The following is a 22521-nucleotide window of genomic DNA, read 5'->3' as shown; positions in this document are numbered from 1 at the left end:
GATGACTGGAGAAGGCAATGGTAAACCACCCTGTAAAAAGTCTGCCGTTAAAACGTTGTGAAAGCAACATCACCCCAGAGTCGGAAACGACTGGTGCTTGCACAAAGGACCTTTCCTTTCCTTTAATAGGAGGCTATATTGGACCTTTAAATAGTCACAATATATTACGTTATACATACATACATATATATATATATATATATATATATATATATATATATATATATATATATGTATGTATGTATAACGTAATATATTGTGACTATATATATATTATTATAAGAAATTATATATATATATATATATATATATATATATATATATATATATATATATATATATATATATATATATATATATATATATATATATATATATATAATTTCTTATAATAATATATCATGTCATGTCATGTATTGGCTAAACTTCTTACATATGTATATCTTGAATAAGAAATATCTTCAATATTTGTATTAGTAAAACTGCCCATATATTGTGCACTTATTTAATATATAATTCTGCCCTTTTCCACATTCCCATTTCCCCCCTTCTGTATCACTATTGAAAATTCAAATAAAAATTTAGTTTAAAAATATCAATGGGTTGGATCTTACTCTTCCATGAGGAGAGCAATTTCCAGGGCCAGATTTAGGGGGGAGCAGAGGGGGGACTTGCCCTGGGTGCCACTGGAGGGGGGCCCTTGCCAAATTGGGTATGGAGCCCGTTCTAGTCTATGGGCCCATATGATAGAATGGGCCTATAAGGGGACATCATTTTTTAATTTTGCCCTTCTTCAAAAACATGTAGATCCGGTTCTGGCAATTTCATAGAAAAGAACCTTTTCTTCTTTCCTTCGCTACTGCAGCTCCCTGCACAAATTTGTCAGAAGTGTTCCTGCAAGTTATGTTCTCCTTAGGAATAGCATCAGATGAAGCATGAGAAGGTGCAACTAGAATGGGTGGAGATCAGCAGAAATTAGCCATCCAGTCTTGTGCACCCTTCACAGTGGTGCCTGAGTACTTCTTGCACTATTGCAAGTACTTCACATTTTCCACTTACAAGGTCCTGAGATCTTCACGATACCCACTTACCTTAACCCAGAACTTAGCTAAAAGCACAATAACTGGCCTCTGAAATGATAAAACAGCAGCAAGTGGAAAGGATGCTGGGAAATATAGTTTTCCAGGGCTCTTGAGAATTCTACAGTGGCATCAGGTGTTCTGGGAACCATATGTCTCCTCTACCTGGGAAACTACTGCACATGCTCAGAACAGCATTCACCAGGAGATCAAGGAGACCTATAACATGTAGCTTCTAAGGAGCCCAACAGTCCTAGTGAATATTTGAAGCAACTTATACACATCTCAGGACCAGTGTTCTCTCTAAGCTGAGTTAGCATGAGCTAGCTCACAGATTTTTAGCCTCCAGCTCACATATTTTTGTCTTAGCTGAGGAAGGATGACCCTAGAGCACACTAATTTATGCAGTAGCTCACAAAGTAGAATTTTTGCTCACAAGACTTTACAGCTTAGAGAGAACATTGCTGAGGACTTCTTGCTGACCTGGTGGAAATAGCACTCAGTTCATTCTGCAGTTGAGCATTACAAATTAGAGCTCTTTGTATTCTGACCAGATAAATGCAATTTTAAAAACATTATTCCTGTCACCTGTTCAACCTTATCTCACAGGTCTACTTAGCAATTAAGCTTAATAACAAAGCTTCTGCCCACCTGCCCCCAAGTCCCCAGCTTCAACTTGTCTCTGAGTTACAGTGAGCCTCAGTACCAGCCATACTCTGTTACTGCTCTGTATTGCCTTTGGTGAAATGCATACATCTGGATATGAAAACCACAAAAAGGTCTGCAGGTCTACTCTTTTAATCTTGATTGCAATCTGTTTTTTGAAGGGTTTGTTTTTGTTTTTGTTTTAAAATTACTTCCAACATTAAAATAGCCATGAAAAAAGAGCTATTTCAAAGCCTGTATTTCCTTAATACACACATTTCGATGCTTGCAGCCTCCAGCAGCGCTGCTAGGCTGCAGTAGCAAAGTTTGCCTCCCTGGGAGGGAAGGGAGGATCTACAGCCCGTTTGGGCGTGTATTTAAGGGGGCGGGGCCAGGCCATTGTAATGGCCAGACCTCCACTCCCTGCTTCAGTCTCGACATCAATCGGCCCTCCCGCCCACCCTGTTTGTTATGTAAGCGATTGCTGGTTGTCTCATGTTTGGGGGGCTGGGTAGGAATTTTTTGCTCTCCAGCTGATTGGCAGTTGCTGGGGTGTGTTTTTTGCCTATCCTATAAAGTAAAACAGTGGGTTGTAGATTTTGCTATCAGGAGGTGCTGTTAAATAGGTTGCTCACTTTAGTTTGGCAGGTTTTTCTGGATTAGGGTACTATGAGGCTAGGGGAGGACCATGAAGCATCCTCCTTTTGGGGAATTTGGGGTCTGGTATGATCAACCTTGGGGTTTGATGACCCGGGGTGGGGAGAATGCAGACTGTCCCGGAGGCTCGACTAGAGGGTGCCTTCCATTGAGACGTGCATCTGGTGGTTGGGCCCTCTGGGGCGTACCTTCCAGCTGTGCCAGCCTGGTGGGAGCTGCGTCACACAGCTCCGGCTGGGGGGCTGGGTCTCTTGCCTGTGAATGGCAGGGGAGTGGTCTGTTGAGACCCCTAGCCCTGACCAGGCTGCAGTTTGGGGGCCCTTGCCATTTTATTATGATGATTAATAAAGTGGCCCATTATTTATACCAATGCATTGTGTCCAACTCTTCATTCCGACTTGAGGGGCAATAAGTTTTTATCATGGATTATAACAACAATAGCATTTATTTAATGCTTTCATTGTGCAAAAATCTTCATGTTCATATCCAGGTAAATAGCTATTTGGGACATGATCCAGCCAATCTTTAAATTTTATTGATTTTAATAAGAAAGTTAAACATGTAAATAAATGAAATTTTATTATTATTATTATATTATTATTATGTACATTTGAAATAAATCTTAAATTTCCTTAAATTTGACTTTATTTGTAATCTTTGGGGATTATACAAAAAGAAATGTTTAAAGTTAGATAAATCTGTATTTCTCTTGAAAATTTACCTCTCATCAGCATTTCAGATGTTATGACAAAGAAATATTTATGGACTGTAATAACCAGTGTTCCCTCTAAGCTTTATTAGTGTGAGCTAGCTCACAGTTTTTTAGCTTCTGGCTCACACATTTTTGTCTTTGGTCAGGAAGAATAGCCCAGAGCAAACTAATTTATGCAGTGGCCAAATTGCTAACTCTCAACTTTAATGCCAGTAGCTCATGAAGCAGAATTGTTGCTCACAAGACTCTACAGCTTAAAGGGAGTATTGGTTCTAACTTGTACATAGGACTATTGCTTTGTAGACTTGTTAATATTTAAATATTTTATTTATTGTATTGCTAATGTTTCCATGTGAGACAAATATGCTTCTTATTATAACTGTAACACATTATGGCAGATTCTGAATTTTGTACTTTTGTATAAAGTTCATTTCATCTTTCCTAAGACTTGTTTTATTTGTTAATTATGCACTGTCTTTATTAAAAGGCTATTTGTGGCCTGAAAGGACATTTTCAGCCAGTTTGTCTGTTTATTTTAAGTGATAATACATCTGTTTCTGCATTCATTCATGGAGTGTTGCACCAGAGAAAGAAAGCCAAGAGAAGCTGTTGGCCTCAGGAAATAAATATTGAGGCATGGGAGAGAGAGTGGTCTAGATGAGTGAAGTAAAAAAAGGCAAAAGAAAACTGGGAACAAGAATGAACAGGGAGAAAAGGTGATCAAAAACTGCTGAGGCAAATAACTGAATGTTGTTTTAAAAATGGTTGCATATCTCTAGTTGAATATAAATGTAACAATGAAGTTGCTTTTGCGAGCATATTGCTATTTATGTTTGATACAGCCAGGGGGAATAGAGTTCCAGAACCTGTTTATAGAAATACAATTCTAAAAAAATGTATAAAAGTTCCTGAGGGGCACCAATGTGTTTTTCGTTTTACTTGAAAGTTGGCACCTTTTTTCCTAGGAAAAAAGCCCTGGATGCACCAATTGATAGTCTAAAATGCTATAGATAATAATTTATATAGGATGTAGGAGCTTCAGCATTTGTTGAATACAGGCAATTTTTAAAATAAATACTCTGCTCTAAAAGAAGAACAAATAATTGCATTGAAAGAGTTAAGAAATAGTCTCTAGTGCATAGAGACCGTGCTCTCCACAAATCAAGTAAAATTTTAAAGTCCAGGGTTTAGAATTTGTAGTTGTATAGTTCGTGGCTAATTCACATTTGTGTTCCATAGAAGGCCTCCTTGCTAGCTTGCTTAATGAAAGATTAGGCTCAATGAATCAAAACGTGCTTGTAATGCTGGGGATGCCAATCAACCAATCTAACAAAATGCTGAGAGATGCAGGAGAGTGGTGGGAAGTGACTAGATACTTCATCAGCCTCAAGCAGTGCTAAGTGATGGAGTTGCTAAGGAGGAGATGCACTGGACTTTGAAGCACAAGCAAATTAATTTGTTTCAATGATGTTAACAGCACCATTTGCAAACACATTTTTTTAAATACTGAGAACTCTTTCATGCTTTTAGTTTGCATCTCTGTTTCAAAGGTTTGAAATTCATTTTCTATCAAACAAATTATAGTTTCTTTGAAAGGGAGGGAATTATGTGAGGTTTTTTTAAAAAATACATATTCAAAAATGACAGAGGGGAAAATTCTAAACAGGTTTGATTTTATTTAATGATGTTTCCTTCCAAGAAAGTATTCAGGATTGCAGCCAGAATGTAATTTACATAACAATTTGTTTAAATATTCTGTTAGGGATATTGGCGGCTGTCAAAAAAGTGGAATTTTAATACTATTTACATATTTGTTCTCAGGCAAGACTGATATGGGTGATAGAATCAAGTGAGACAACAACCGGAGTCTTAAGAGGCATAAGAATGACAACGGTTTTTTAATATATAATTTGCATAATTGCAGCATTTCTCTTTCCTTATGCTATGTCAAAATATTTTTTGTTACTATCTCATGAACACACCAACATTATTTGGAGAATATAGAATGAATGCTTGCTCTCATTGTTCATGCAAAAAGAGAGTCATATACTGAATGTGTATGATTTGGATTATGCGGTTTAAATATGTGTATCACTTTAAATAAGACAAAATTCATTGTATGTTTACTCAGTTTTATACACTGCCATGAGCCCTTCAGGGGAGAGTGGCTAACAACAACAACAACTCTTATTTCTTTAAAGGGTGAGTTTTCCTTTGCAATATTTAATCAATAAAGCTTGAAGATATTGTAGCTTTTGCAATTTCACAGAATAAATTACTATCATGGCCTGTTTAAGGTTAAGAAGAAAAGATTAATAAAAAATACACTTCTTCAATATAGAAACTCCTCTGATTTGCCTAATCTGTATAACTGCCAGAACAACCAATAAAGTTTCCTTGATAATAGACTCATGCTTTTGAAGCTTGTATTGTTATTGTCTCAGAGAGGCAAATTTGAAAACAAAAAGGATATCTGAGATGTTTCACATTTTTGTAATTACTTCTCTTACTTTCAAATTCTTCTTCCATGTTTAAAAGAAAAATGCTAATATAATGCAAGGTAGAACAATTTTTAACATTTTTTTTCTTGTGCTTCATCATTTAAAAACCTGATGAACCCTACCAATTTTATAATCAGGGTCATTTTGAAAAGAGATATCACATGGAGGAAATAAAGGGAAAAGTAAAATATAGGAACAAAAGTCTCTGAAGGTATGAATGTACCAGGACAGCACTGTTGTTGTTTTTTTAATTAAAGAAGAGGAGGTGTGAGAAATGAAATACTTTTCCCTCAAATAATTCTGGAAATATCGCTAATAATTTTGTATTACTGCAGAGCATAACACTAATTGTGCTATCTCCAGCTTTCTTCTTCTTCCATACCTCTAGAAGTCACCATAATAATAATAATATATTTGCAAAGATGAGATGGGCTACATTTAATAGGGGTCTGTGTTTGAAATTAAATCTTTTTGTAACATGAACTAATAAAATCATAGGAACTAAGACTCAGAATTAAATAGCAGACTACACTGGATAAATCCAGAAGAAAAGCAATAGGACTTAAGTTTAGACCAGTGGAGTCAAACATGCAGTTTGGAGGCCAAATCACACCCCAGGAGGGCTCCTATCCGGCCCCCGAGCAACTGGCTGCCATCTGCTTCCCTCTCCCTATATCTTGCTTCCTTCTGCATAACAGCTTGCTTTACAAGGCTTGCTCAATTGCACAGGAGCTACAGAGCAAAGCCTCTATTTTCTCCATTGGCTGCGACTCCTCATTTGAGGAGGAAGGGGAAAGGGAGAGCTTGTTTTTCCAGGCTCTCTCAATTGCACAGCAGAGCTACTGAGCCATTCCTCTCTTCCTTCTATTGGCTGAGGCTCTCCCCACCCGCCCAGCCCCCTGGGCAAGGAAGGAAAGAGCCACAGCTTCCTTTGCCCGGTTCCCTGGATCTCCTGGAAGAAATACAAAGAGAGCACCTTTAAGACCAAATAGTGCTAACATTTTAGGCATGTTTTATGTTTTAATATATATATATATATATATATATATATATATATATATATATATATATATATATATATATATATATATATATATATATATATATAATTGTGTTTGTCTGTATCCTTTATGAAGTTTGTATCTCTACTACCTAATCTTAATAGGTACACACATGGCCTGGCCCAACATGGCTCGGCCCAACCCAGCATGGCCCAGCCTAATAAAGTATCATTTATGTCATATCTGTTCCTCATAACAAATGTGTTCAACACCACTGGTTTAGACCTTTTCCAATGAAGTGAAGTTTACAGCTTTTACCTACTAAAATCCAGGCTAAACCATAATTGTTCATAGATTTTGAAAATGCTCTAAACCCAAACAAATTCAGAGATTCAGAAGAGACCAAAAATCTTTCAGTTTGATATTCTGGTTCCTCACTACCTGATTTTTTTTTCTTCTAGTAAGCAAGGCCTGAGAGGGGAAGTGAGGATTTTGTTGTTCAGTCGCACAGTTGAGTCCGACTCTTTGCAACCCCATGGACAAAGTCACGCCAGGCCCTCCTGTCTTCCATCATACTCCGAAGTCTGCTCAAATTCATGTTTGCTACATCAGTAACACTGTCCGGCCATCTCATCTTTGCCATCCCCTTCTTCTTTTGCCTTCTGTTTTTCCCAGCTTCAGGATCTTCTCCAGTGAGTGCTCCCTTCTCACTTGGTGGCCAAAGTATTTGAGCTTCAGCTTCAGCATCTGACCTTCCAGGGAACAGTCTGGGTTGATTTTCCTTAGGACTGATTGATTTGATCTTGTTGCAGTCCAAGGGACTCTCAAGATTCTTCTCCAGCGCCACATCTCAAAAGCATCTATTCTTCTGCTCTCAGCCTTCCTTATGGTCCAGCTGTCACAGCCATACATTACTAGTGGGAATACCATTGCTTTGACTATATGGACTTTTATTGGCAGGGTGATGTCTCTACTTTTTATTATACTGCCCAGGTTCACCATAGCTGTCCTCCCAAGGAGTAAACATCTTTTAATTTCATGGCTACAGTCACCATCTGCAGTGATCTTGAATCCCAGAAATGTGAAGTCTGTCACTACTTCCATGTCTTCCCCTTCTATTTGCCATGGTGTGATGGGGCCGGATGCCATGATCTTAGTTTTTTTGATGTTGAGTATCAAGCCTACTTTTGTGCTGTCCTCTTTCGCCCTCAACAAGAGGTTCTTTAGGTCCTCCTCACTTTCTGCCGTTAGAGTAGTATCATCTGCATATCTGAGGTTGTTGATGTTTTCTCCGGAAATCTTAATTCCTGCTTCTGCTTCATCCAGTCCAGCATTCCACATGATGTACTTTGCATATAAATTAAATAAACAGGGTGACAATATACATCCTTGTCGAACCCCTTTTCCTATTCTAAACCAATCAGTTCTTCCATAGCCCATTCTGACAGTTGCTTCTTGACCCATATACAGGTTTCTCAGGAGACGTGTGAGGTGGTCTGGTACTCCCATCTCTTTTAGAACTTGCTGCAGTTTGTTGTGATCCACACAATCAAAGACTTTAGCATAGTCAATGAAACAGAAATAGACGTTTTTCTGATGCTCCCATGCTTTCTCCAAAATCCAGCGAATGTTGGCAATTTGATCTCTAGTTCCTCTACCTCTCCGAAACCCAGCTTGAACTTCTGGTAGTTCCCGATCTACATACTGCTGAAGCCTAGCTTGTAGGATCTTTAACATGACCTTGCTGGCATGTGAAATGAGTTCAATGGTGCGATAGTTTGAACATTCCTTGGCATTACCCTTCTTTGGGATTGGAATATAAACTGACCTTTTCCAATCCTGTGGCCACTGTTGCATATTCCAAATTTGTTGACATAATGTGTGCATCACTTTAACAGCATCATCTTTTAGGACTTTGAATAGCTCAACTGGGATACCGTCATCTCCGCTCGCTTTGTTGTTTGTAATGCTTTCTAAGGCCCATTTGACTTCACACTCCAGGATGTCTGGCTCAAGGTCAGAGATTTCACTGTCATGGTTGTCAAAGACATTAAGGTCCTCCTTGTACAATTCTTTTGTGTATTCTTGCCACCTCTTCCTGATCTCTTCTGCTTCTGTTAGGTCCCTACCATTTTTGTCCTTTATCATGGCCATCTTTGCACGAAACTCTCCCTTGATTTCTCCAATTTTCGTGAAGAGATCTCTTGTCCTTCCCATTCTATTATTTTCCTCTATTGCTTTGCATTGTTCCTTCAGGAAGGCCTCCTTATCTCTCCTTGCTATTCTCTGGACTGCATTCAGTTGGGTGAATCTTTCCTTTTTGCCTTTGCCTTTCACTTTCCTTCTTTCCTCAGCTATTTGTAAAGCCATATCAGACAGCTACTTTGCTTTCTTGCATTTCTTTTTCTTTGGGATGGTGCTGATTGTTACCTTCGGTACAATGTCACAAACCTCCTTCCATAGTTCTTCAGGCACTCTGTCTATCAACTCTAGTTCCTTTAACCTATTCTTCACCTCCACTGTATATTCATAAGGGATGTGATGAAGGTCAAACCTGAATGGCCTAATGGCTTTCCCAGTTTTCTTCAGTTTAAGCCTGAATTTTCAATGAGTAGTTCATGATTTGAGCCACAGTCAGCTCCAGGTCTTTTGCTGACTGTAAGGCACTTCTCCATCTGACTGCAGAATATATAATCAATCTGATTTCTGTGTTGCTCATCAAGTGATGTCCATATGTAGAGTCACCTTTTAAGTTGTTAGAAGAGGGTTTCACTATGAGGAATATTAGGATTCAGGGGTACAACTTATTTAAAAGGGACAGGCAAATGAGAAAGGGCGGAGGCGTAGAAGTGGATGTGAAGGAGGTATATACTTGTGAGGAAATATGTGAATCGGAGCATGACAGCTCAGTTGAGAGTCTCTGGGTAAAAATAAAAGGAGTAAGAAACAACAGTGATATTATTGTGGATGTCTGCTATAGACCACCAAGTCAGGCAGAGGACTTGGATGAGATACTTCTACAGCAGATTGCAAAGTTCTCCAAGGAAAGGGATACAGTGATCATGGGAGATTTTAATCACTCGGACATCTGTTGGAAGTCCAACTCTGCTAAAAATGAGAAGTCAAATAGATTCCTGACTTCTCTTGCTGACAACTTCCTTTTCCAGAATGTGAAGAAGGAAAGAAGGGGATCTGCTATCTTGGATTTGATTCTAACCAACAAGGAAGAATTGACTGAAGAAGTGGAAATAGTGGGCACCCTGGACAGTAGTGACCATCTGATTTTGGAATGTACAGTCTTAGGGAAGGGAAAAGCTATACATAGTCAGACTTATAGGTTGGACTTCAAAAAGGCAAACTTTGATAAACTTAGAACTATGCTGGATAAAATCCCATGGTCAGAAATACTTAGGAGGAAGGGGGTACAGGAGGGGTGGGAGTTTCTTAAAAGCGAAATACTGAAAGCACAATCACAAATGATTCCTATGAGAAGAAAAAATGGAAAAAGCCTAAAGAAGCTGAAGTGGCTCCATAAACAGCTCTCTAAAGACTTGAGAAATAAAAAAGACTCCTTTAGGAATTGGAAGGAGGGCCTTATAACCAAGGATGAATATAAACAAATCACCAGTGCTTGTAGAGAAAAAGTTAGAAAAGCTAAAGCTCAGTATGAGCTTAGGCTGGCCAAAGATGCTAAAAACAACAAAAAAGGGTTATTTGCTTATGTTCAGAGTAAGAAAAAGAGCAAGGACATGGTAGGCCCATTGCGAGGGCAGGAAAGTGAAATTGTAACAGGTAATGAAAAGAGGGTGGAACTGCTCAATTCCTACTTTTCTTCAGTCTTATCTTCTGAGGGAAATGGTGCTCAACATGGCAAAAACATATAAGGAGGGTATGAAGTTACAACCTAGGATCAGCGTAAGGGTAGTACATAAACACCTAGTTTCTTTAAATGAAACTAAGTCCTCAGGGCCAGATGAATTGCATCTAAGGGTTCTAAAAGAGCTTGCAGATGTAATTTCTGAGTCTCCGGCTATTATTTTTGAAAATTCTTGAAGAACAGGAGAGATGCCAGAAGACTGGAGGCGGGCGAATGTTGTCCCCATCTTCAAGAAGGGGAAAAAAGAGGATCCGGGTAACTACTGACACATCAGCTTGATGTCTATAACTGGAAAAGTTTTAGAACAAACAGTTGGTCCTGGAAAATTTAGAAAGAATGGATGTGATTACTAAGAGCCATCATGGTTTTTATCAAGAACATGTCAGAATAACCTGATCTCTTTTTTTGAGAAAGTGACTTTTTTTGAGAAAGTGGATCAAGGGAATGCTGTAGACATCATTTATCTTGATTTCAGTGAGACTTTTGATAAGGTTCCACATACTATCCTTGTTGACAAGTTGGTAAAATGTGGTTTGGATCCTGTTACCATTAGGTGGATCTGTAACTGGTTGACAGATTGCACCCAAAGAGTGCTTGTGAATGGTTCCTCATCCTCTTGGAGAGGAGTGACAAGTGGAGTGCCTCAGGGATCTGTCCTGGGACCTGTTTTGTTCAACATCTTTATAAATGATTTGGATGAAGGAATTTGCAGATGATACTAAATAGGGAGGGGTTGCAAACACAGAAGAAGACAGAAACAGGATACAGGATGACCTTGACAGGCTGGAAAACTGAACTAAAGCCAATAAAATGAATTTTAACAGGGATAAATGTAAAGTTCTGCATTTAGGTAGGAAAAATCTGATGCATAGTTATCGGATGGGGCAGATGTGTCTTAGCAGTAGAATGTGCCGAAAGGGTCTAGGGGTCTTAGTGGATTATACGCTGAACATGAGTCAACAGTGTGATGCGGTGGCTAAAAAGACAAATGCAATTTTGGGCTGTATCAACAGAAGTATAGTGTCCAGATCACATGATGTGATGGTATCGCTTTACTCTGCTCTGGTAAGACCTCATCTGGAGTATTGTGTTCAGTTTTGGGCACCACATTTTAAGAAGGATATAGACAAGCTAGAATGGGTCCAGAGGAGGGTGAAGACGATGGTGAGGGGTCTGGAGACCAAGTCCTATGAGGAGAGGTTGAAGGAGCTGGGAATGTTTAGCCTGGAGAGGTGGCGCCTGAGAGGCGATATGATCACCATCTTCAAGTACTTGAAGGGCTGTCATATAGAGGATGGTGTGGAATTGTTTTCTGTGACCCCAGAAGGTAGGACCAAAACCAATGGGTTGAAATTAAATCAAAAATTGTTTCCGGCTCAACATTAGGAAGAACTTCCTGACCGTTAGAGCGATTCCTCAGTGGAACAGGCTTTCTCGGGAGGTGGTGGGCTCTCCTTCCTTTGAGGTTTTTAAACAGAGGCTAGATGGCCATCTGACAGCAAAGAAGATCCTGTGAATTTAGGGGGAGGTGTTTGTGAGTTTCCTGCATTGTGTAGGGGGTTGGACTAGATGACCCTAGTGGTCCCTTCCATCTTTATGATTCTATGACCAGTTTGTTCTCTTGACAAAACTCTACTAGCCTTTGCCTGGCTTCATTTTGTTTTCCAAGGCCAAACTTGTCAGTTGTTCCGGTTACCTTTTGACTTCCTACTTTGGCATTCCAGTCCCCTATGATGAGGAGACATCTTTTTGGGGTGTTAATTCTAGAAGGTGTTGTAGATCTTCATAGAACTGGTCCACTTCAGCCTCTTCTGCATCAGTGGTTGGGGCATAGACTTGGATTACTGTGATATTGAATGGTTTGCCTTGGATATGGACCAAGATCATTCTATCATTTTTGAGATTGTATCCCGTTACTGCCTTCCTCACTCTCTTGTTAACTATAAAGGCCAGCATTTCTTCTACGGGACTCTTGCCCACAATAATAGATGCAGTGCTCCTCTGAGTTAAATTCACCCAATCTCATTCATTTTAGTTCACTGATTCCCAAGATGTCGATGTTCAGTCTTTCCATCTCTTGTTTAACTACATCCAGCTTACCTTGATTCATAGATCTTACATTCCATGTTCCAATGCAGTATTGTTCTTTGCAGCATTGGACTGTTCTTTCAGCATCAGACACATCCACAGCTGAAAGTCCTTTTGGCTTTGGCCCAGCTGCTTCACTCTTTCTGTGGTTACTTGGACTTGCCCTCCGCTCTTCCCCAGTAGCATATTGGGCACCTTCAGACCTGAGGGGCTCATCCTCCAGCACCATATCTTTTAGCCTTTTGTTACTGTCCATGGGGTTTTCTTGGCAAGGATACTGGAGTGGTTTGCCATTTCCTTCTCCAGTGGATCACATTTTGTCTGGGTTCTCAGCTGTGGCCTGTCCATCTTGGGTGACCCTGCATGGCATAGCCCACAGCCTCATTGAACAAGTGAGGATACAAAGTAATTAATTTATTGATTTTAATTTTTCATGCTTCATCTTACTGCAAATTTACCTTGCATTATATTAGCTAATGGCTGCTTTTATCATTGTCTAGCTGGAACAGTTAGCTGATGTTTCTGCCAAACATAACTGTCCTGGTTGGTGTGTCTGTAAGCACATTGCCACTTTTGGGAGGTCTTCTGATTTTATAGAAGTGTGACTTTTATCTGAAATTCATTCTCTGAGGCTGTGTCTGTTAGGCAGATGTTAGACCCTGGCTTGTACCTAGAAGCAGGTCAGACTAGGGGAAATGGCTGCAGATCTATCACTCTTAAGCCCCCAAGCAAAACAGAACATTGGAAAAGGCTTTGCTTATGCAAGGGAAGAGCACTGTGTATTGCAGTTTTATCAGGAGTGGGGATAAACACAGTCCAGGAAAGCGCGGTTCAGTTCAGGGTTCACAAAACCAAGCAGCCACAAACTGAATCTCTGAGCAAAGCCTGCCTGAAGTGAACAGGTTCAGGGTCCCCTGGTGATGTGTGCTTGTCACTTCCAGTGGCACTAGGCACCGCCGGTGTGATGCATTGGCTTTTGTTACCTGGAAGTGACATGAGCACATCAGGCGATGCGCATGTGTCACTTCCAAATTATGCAGGTGTGCCAGGGTGGTACCCAATGCCACCCATAAGTTGTATGCTTGCATCAGGGGGCTGAATACCTGAATCAAACTAAGCAGAAGCCCAGTGGTATTGAGGAACCCTGAGATGATAGTGTTAGATGCTCTGGCACACTATCAGACGCTTTGTCACTTTATAACATACCTTGCCCCCAAGTCACCCAATACTGACTATCTGCTACTGAAACAATTACTTGTAGCACTAAGTAAAGTAAAGTAAAGTAAAGTAAATTTATTTTTATATCCCGCCCTCCCCCACCAAAGGCACTTTAAGATCTATTGGATTAATTATTGAAACAACTGCCTTTTGCACTAGCACTTTAAGATCTACCTCAATTTTTATCTATTTCTGGTTTAAATACAATACCTGTTATTTAATATCTGATGCCTTTTATTGTGGACCCAGCTCAACCCAATGCTGCTATTTTGTAACAAAAAGAAAATTAATGCTTCTCTAAATCAGGATGATTGGGTTTTTAGATCCAATTAAGGAAAATGGTTATCTGCTGAATATTATTTACTTCTGTAAATTGAGGGAGGATGGGGATTTTAACATAAATTGATTATTTAATTGCAAAACTAGTAGGAAAATTGATTTAGATAGTATTAATTTTGCAAATTAATTGGGTAGATGAGGGTGGGGGAGGTGATTTTGAATTAACTGTTTTAAATTAATTGGCAAAAATGGAAAACTAGCAGTAGGAATGTTGTATTTTGGAGATGATGTGATATAGAGCATGGGATTGAGTGGGAGGGAGGGGCAGGATAACTGGTAATTATAATTACTATTATGTTCTCTATTGGTGATCTGAGGCACAGCGAAGGTCATCAAGGGAGATGTCTGGTCTGGGGATTCCAGTGCTCCTGGGGAGGGGAAGGTATAGCAGTGGGAGCAGACAAAATAGGAACAGAAGGAGACTGAGACACAGGAGAGTTTGCTCTCCTTCCAATCTGCATCCCATCCCAAGGATGGCGGGCACGGGGGCCAAGTGGAAGTACTCACCTTCGTCCTTGGTGTTGTGCAATGCCAGGTCCATAAATACTAAGACCTCAGTCTTGCAGGACTTCCTGCTTAGGCAGGATATGGACCTGGGTGCGAGAGGGGGAGACAGTAGCTCTCTCCCAAGTCGCTCCACCTGGGTTTTCAGTCCTTCACCAAGCACGAACTACCTGGCAGTGGGGAGGAGTGGCCTTTTTCATACAGGAGGCTTACTCCTTCAGAGCGCTCCCATCACCAGAGATCACTGGCATAGAGTGTGTCGGCTTGACATAGGACGTTGGGGAGAGTTTGGCAATCTGGCTGGTGTATCGTCTGCCTAACGCGCTGGCCAGTGCCTTACCGTCCCTGATGGAGGCTGTAGCAGGCTGGGCCTTGGAGTACCCTAGACCAGGGGTGGCCAATGGTAGCTCTCCAGATGTTTTTTGTCTACAACTCCCACCAGCCCCAGCCATTGGCCATGCTGGCTGGGGCTGATGGGAGTTGTAGGCAAAAAACATCTGGAGAGCTACTGTTGGCCACCCCTGCCCTAGTCTTATAGTCTTGGGTGACTTCAATGTCCATGCCGAGGACATGGCCTCTAGTCAGGTGGCGGACCTAGTGTCTTCCATGGCTGCACTGGGACTCTCCCAATATATAACAACCCCCACGCACCAAGCAGGATACACGCTATATTTTATACAATATATTTTTATTAACATATAATTCAAAATTACAATTATATTTATAATGCAATATATATAGGAGACTTAAGGAAATGTACTTTTTGAGCACTAATATATAATTAAAATATCTTAAACAAATATCATAATACTTAGTTCAGTAAAGCTGTTATAATATTTGGTATCTCAGTCTGTACATGCAAATATTATAATATCGGTAATCAAATTGCTATAAGAAACACGCTAGATTTGATCTTTGCAGCAGGAGTAGTAGTGGACCGGATTGCTGTGGATGCAGTGCCATGGTCGGACCACTATGCCCTGAAGGCCAGTGTGAATATCCCACTCTTACCCTGTTTCGGCGGTGAGCAGGTTTTAGCTCGCCCACGAAGTCAGATGGACCCTTCGCAGTTTCAGATAGCCTTGTGGGATCCCTGGCCCTTGGGCAACTCATTGGATGAGCTTGCAGAGGCTTGGAATAGCCGACTCTCCCCAGCTAACAACGAGATTGCTGCTTGGCGTCCTCTTTGTCCCCATTCATGATCGGCTCCATGGTACACCCCAGAGTTGTGATCGATGAAACAGCAACTAAGACAACTAGAGAGGCAGTGGCGATGTACTCATGACAAAGCAATGAGAATATCCTATAGGTCATTTATGTGGACCTATGAGACGGCAGTCCAGGCCACAAAGAAGACTTACTTTGCGACCCAGATTGCATCTGCGACCTCACGCCCGGCACACAATCATTTAGTATAATTCGGTCATTAAAAACCTTGTCACAAGGTAAACCAAATGCTAGGGAATTGGAAATAGGCTGCGAGGCTTTTGCGAGCTTTTTCGCAGATAAGGTCTCGTCGCTCCACCACAATCTCCCTGCCTCACTTGTTACAGTGAGTGAACTCGAGGCACCAAGCACGTCTTCTGGTCCTTTTTTGGATTCCTTCACTCCACTCAACCTGGAGGAAGTTGACAAGACCCTTGTTACTACCCTACCACTTGTGGGTTGGACCCATGCCTGTCTTAGCTGGTGAAAGCCAGCCAGGCAACACTATGTGAACCATTACAGGTGATTATCAACAGATCCCTCTGTTTCCCATGCCCCTTAAAGAGGCTGTGGTCCGCCCCCTCTTAAAAAAACCATCTGCTGACCTGACTGAATTGACGAACTATCGAACGGTGTCAAACCTACCATTTTGGGGTAAGGTCATAGAGCGGGCTGTAGTGGCTCAGTTACAGGGGTTCCTGGATGACACTTCAGCACTGGATGTATTTCAGTCCGGCTTCCGCCCAGGTCACAGGACAGAGACAGTCCTGGTTGCCCTCACAGATGACCTCCTGTGGCAACTGGATCGAGGCAGCTCAGTGGTGCTGCTGTTATTAGACCTGTCAGCCACTTTTGATACAGTTGACCATCAACTACTGACTAGCCACCTCGCCAACGTGGGGATTCGGGGATCCAATCTGCAATGGCTGGCTTCCTTCCTCCAAGGTCAAGGACAAAGGGTGGTGATAGGAGAGGAATCGTCCCAGGGCTTGGGTGCCATCAATATGCGGATGACACGCAGCTCTATGTGTTGATGGGTGGCCGGTCTAGCTGGCACTACAAGCCATGACATCCTGGCTCAGGCTAAATCAACTGAAGCTGAATCCGATGAAGACAGAGATTCTCTATCTGAGTCGAGGTGGTCCAGGAAAGGAGATTCCCTTGCCGGCCTTTGATGGGGAGCCATTGATATCAGCCCCCAAGGTCAGGAGCTTGGGAGTGCTTCTGGAGCCCTCTCTATGGAGGTCCAGGTGGCAGCCACTTCCAAGTCTGCCTTTTTTCATCTGCGGCAGGTACGGCAGTTGGCCCCTTTCCTGGAACAGCATGATTTAGCAATGGTGATCCATGCTACGGTCACCTCGAGGATAGACTACTGTAATGCCCTCTATATAGGGCTACCTTTGACTCTGACACGTAAACTGCAGCTAGTGCAGAACGCTGCAGCGCAGTTGTTAATGGGGCTCCATCAATGGGAGCACATTGAACTGGTGCTGAAAGAGCTGCACTGGCTGCCTATTGTGCACCGAATCCGCTTCAAAGTGTTGGTATTGACCATTAAAGCCCTATATGGCCAAGGACCTGTCTATCTAAGGGACTGCCTTTCCCCACATATACCCCAGAGAGCACTGTGTTCAGGAAGTCAACATCTGTTATCCCGCCCTGGACCAAGGGAGGCCAGATTATGCTCTACACGGGCAAGGGCCTTCTCTATGGCAGCCCCTAATTTATGGAACGCACTTCCAGAGGCAATGAGAGCCCTGCAGGATCTCTCCCAGTTCCGCAGGGCCTGTAAAACTGATCTTTTCCAGCAGTCCTACAGAAACTAATGAATAAGGAGCTGCCATTAGTATGCCGCTGAATATTACCATCCATCAATCAAACACCTAATAGAGCAATGCAGAGAATTAAGAACTATAACTATAATGAAGCTAGACCGCCCTTGTAAGAAATGTTATAGCACCATTTTTAAGTTTTAAATTTATAAATCATTTATATATGTTTCTGCTTTTAAAATCATAAGGTATTGTTATTGTTGTGTTATGATTGTGAGCTGCCCAGAGTCCGTGTGTGGAGTGGGCGGCATACAAATTTAAGGTGAATAAATAAATAAAATAAAATCTGAGGAAGGGTCATAACATCCAGAAATATTTCTAATTGAAACCAATGGGAATGATTGATCGATCAATTAATACAATTAGCTTTAACACCTATACTGAAAAACCCTTGCTAATAAACAAAACAACAACAGCTGAGTAAATCAAATGTGCCCTTCCCACAAGCCTAGGCTATAGATAAAATGGAAGTGAGCAAAAGATACAAATTGAAATGAAGCAGTTCAGCAATCCAGAATCACAGTTTAGGCATTTGTCACAAGAAGTGTGAACCTTGGACTCCAATGAGCTAAAGGCAGCTCTGCATACGATGACTTGCTCTAGAGATGTACCACAGTAAACAGAAAATGTGTGGATGTTAAGCATGCATCTACATGCATAAAATGAAAGAGCAACTGAATCAAACCATCTTGTCCAGCATTCCATTTCACACAGTGGCTAGCCAGATGCTCAGAAACACCAGAGATCAAAGCCTCCCCATATTGTTGTCCCACAGTTCCGGGATTTGTGGACTTACTGCCACTGTGTGAAGGTTCTTTTCACTCACTTTGGCTTGTAGCCGTTGATAAAGCTATCCTTTGGATTTGTTTAAGCTCCTTTTAAAGCTAACTGAACTAGTGGCCATTACTTGCATCCTGTGGCAATGAATTTAACAAGTTGACTATTCTTTGCAACTCACATATTCATTGTGTCCTTCTGTCTGTCCTCAGTCTATTACCCATTAATTACAGAGTTCTAGTGTTAAGAGAGAGAGAGAGAACCCTCTTTTTGTCCACTTTCTTCATACAATGTACCCCATTTATAAACCTATAATGCCTTCCCCCCACATAGTTTTTTAAAGACTAAAAGCCTCAAACCTTGTCTTTTCTTTGTAAGGAAGGTTCTCATTCCATCATAATTTTTTTAATTGCATTAAATTTATTTCCAGGCATCTGGGGGAAATGCTGATTTTAGTGACAAATTCCTGTTCTTGTGAGGAGATGAGCAATTTTGCATTATAAATGTCCAGAGTTTATTCAGATGGAAACTCTTTAATATGGTGAGCACAATCCATTCTAGATGTAACTTTTCCACTTCTAGTTTGGCTGTTCTGGTGTATTTAAAGAAATGTGGTATGAATCACTCCTCTTTGGAAATGAAAGAGCAAAAAGCCCAAGACTTTATGGAGAAATGGGAAACATTTGTTGTCATTTCTTTCTTCATGTTTAATTCTTTCCACTTACAACAGGAAGCACTCATGACACTTGGCAACCAATGTTTAGATTGGCAACACAAATGTACCATAAGTATGTGTTTGTTTCATTTACAATGCCTTTCGGAAAGCTAGGCATGAATGTAATTTCATAAACCCAAGGGGAAGGTATGTATTTCTACTGTTTTGTTTAAAATTCTGTATGGCAGTGCAGAGAAAAAAGGTGTTTGCAGTAAAGCCAAACTTTATTAAAAATCTGGGTTTTTTTTTAAAAAAAAACCCTCAAAATGTAAATAGATTATAATCAATTCATGTATAATAAATATATCACACACGTGCAGAAACATTACATTAGATGTATTGATTAATAGCCATTCGAGTTTCTAGTATGAAGCTGCATTTCAGAATCAGTGATTGCATTAGTCATATGTTATATGATTATAACAAAGAGTAGATATGACTGTATTTGTTACTAATACTGATTACACTGCACCCAGTCTGTCTTCCCTGCTATCTGCCTAACACCCAGGCTTATTTTTAGCAGGAACACACAGGAATGCAGTTCCGGCTGGCTGGCCATTAGGGTGTGTGACCTAATATGAAAATGAATTCCTCCCAGGCTTTTTCTACAAAAAAGCCCTATGTGAAACAGTAGTGACATCACAGGGTGTGGCCTAAGATGCAAATGAGTTTCTGCTGGGCTTTTTCTACCAAAAAAGCCCTGCTAACATCCTTGCAATGCAAGCTACACGTCTGCTCTGTCGCACCTCTGTAATTTTCCCTGAGGTACAAGCAAAACATCTGTCTCTGGACTTCCTGTGTAACTCTGCATGCCTACCTAGGAAAGGCAAATGCCAGCTACCCTCAGCTCTGTAACTCTTACTTGTCGTTTTGTGGTTGCCAAATGCCTTCTCTTACCTGCTCTGTAATTCTGCCTGTTTTATATGGCTGGCCAAATGCCTTCCTCTACCAGTTTTGTCATTCTGTCTGCATTTGTTGGGCTGCCAGACACCTTCTGGTATCTGCTCTGTAACACTGTCTTTTTTTATAGAGCAACTAAATTCTTTAATGTGCCTGTTCTGAAATGCTAGTTGCCTTTGGGGGTGTCAAGGTTTTGCCTTTACCTATTCTTCCATCTGTAATTCTCTTGAGAGTACAAATGTCTCCCCACATTTCATGGTAATTGAATGCATAACTTTCTAAAAGCAACTCTTTTAAAAGATTGTCATGCTTATGTTTTAATTGCCTATAAAATGAAGACCATTCTCTTTGAAATTTGGGAGGGATAATCCCTTGGGTGAGAGGAATACAATTGAGCATCTCTTCCATATTGGAATGAAAACAAAAAGTTACAACTGACTTAAGTATTTTGCCAAATGCCTTTGAAACTAGGATCTTTTCTCCTATCTGAAATTTGGCAGGAACTATTCTTGGGTAAAAAGTATAATCTCTGCCAATTTCATACAAATTGGATGGAAAACAAAGGAGGGACAGGAAGAAATGTGTTTCCATTGGTTTCAGTGAAAACAAAAATATAGTAACAAAAATGAACATCTGTAATAATGGATATAATGAAAACAAATGAAGCTTTTGAAATGAAAATGGACATTAAAAATTAACTAATAGCACATCCCTTTGAAACGGCACACTTAACATATGTTGCAATGTAAGCTGGGTGTGTGCGTTTGAAAATTAATGCAACAAAATCCAAACTAAATCCTCTATATTTTAATATCTTATATTCCAGTAAACGTAATTACTACCTAATCTCTGGAAATCTTCAAAAATGGCTGTTATCCTAGAACCTTATTCTCTGATATACATAGTTGCATAACAAGAAACAAAAGACATATAAGGAGCTGCAAGAAGGGAAAGTTACTCAGCAGATAATCTAATTGACTGTGGCATCTAACAACTAGAAAGTAACAGAGGCTTCCTTCAAAGGAGATTGTCCCCCTAATCAGTTCTATGCAATGTTTTCTACTAATAATTGTACTTGTTTATTTCTAAATCCTTATAGTAGATAAGCAAAAGTGAATTCTGTTTGTTGCTGTTCCACTCTCAGCTCTGTTCTGGTGCTTGTCTGTATGCCAGAAGCAAATATTTGCTTGGGGTTTTTTTTTGGGGGGGGGGGGGGTCAGGATTGCATGGTGGTTAGAGTGTAGACTAGGATCTTGGAGACCTATTTGTGAACCTCCACTTCGCAATGGAAGCTTTCTGGGGGACTCTTGGGCCAGCCACTCACTCTCTCTGCCCAATCTACATCACAGAGCTGTGGTTCTGAGGACAAAATAGAGATGGGGTGAATGATGAATGACACTTTGTGTTGTGTCCTAGGCTCAAATGGGAGAACTGTTACTTTTGGAGGGAACTGTTACTTTTGGAGGGAAGCTGAACAAGCCAAAGCTTGTACTCCACACCAGGGTTCCAGAGAAGGCCTAAGCGTGCCCAATCAGGGGAAGGATTAAAACATAAGTAGCCAATCAACATCTAGGCTCATACTGTACCCTGATAGGCCCTTAGGGCCCTGTAAATAGCCAATCCATGTACATAGTTAAGGACCAATCAGAAGGGGGCAAGAATTGTATAAAGGAGCGGGAAGTTTGAATAGAGCTCAGTCTGTGTGTGTGTTCCTGAAGTAAAGCTTGCTGAAATCACTCTCTGACTCTGGTCTCTTACTGTGCCGACCCCAGTACTTTACACTGGCGACGAGGATGAGATGCCAGTAAGAACCAGCAACAGAACCAGGAACACGGAAAGGTGGCTAAATCCAAGCCATCTGGGTCCGCACCTCCGCTCTGCGCACACCCCAGCTCGCAAGCCGCCCAGACACGCTGCCAAGAATGGAGGCTCCAGCCAACCTCCTACAACCCTTTAGCATCGATCGCCCCGAGCTGTAGGACTCATGGGTCGAAGGCTTCCAGTCATACCTGACCTTCCGGAAGATTACAGAGACTACCATGCAGAGAGCTCTGCTTATCAGTACGTGTGGCACGGAGACCGTGGACTTAGCCAGGGCTCTTCTCTAACCCAGGAAGCTCTCAGAGACGCCGGTGGACGACATCATCAGCGCTCTGGAGAAGTATTTCCAGCCCTAGCCAACCAAGCTCACCCGGCACTGGGACTTCCGACAAAGGACACAGAAGGCAGGCGAAACCACGATGGCGTTCTTGACAAGCCTGCGCCGGGTGGCAAGCCAATGCAGTTTCGCAGACCTCAACAAAGCCCTTCTCGACCAGTTTGTATGGGGCTTGAGGGACGAAAAACTAGTACAGAAACTCCTGTCCCTCTCCGAGTGCGACCTAACAAAGGCAATCGATGTGGCCACCAGCTGGGAGAAGGGCAGATCAGCAGAGCCACGGCTGACAAGACAGGCTGCGGCACACCAGAT

The sequence above is a fragment of the Heteronotia binoei genome, chromosome 7 (genome assembly GCF_032191835.1).
Source record: "Heteronotia binoei isolate CCM8104 ecotype False Entrance Well chromosome 7, APGP_CSIRO_Hbin_v1, whole genome shotgun sequence".
NCBI lineage: Eukaryota > Metazoa > Chordata > Lepidosauria > Squamata > Gekkonidae > Heteronotia > Heteronotia binoei.
The sequence above is the reverse complement of the archived record's forward strand: the minus strand, read 5'-3'. Positions refer to the sequence as shown.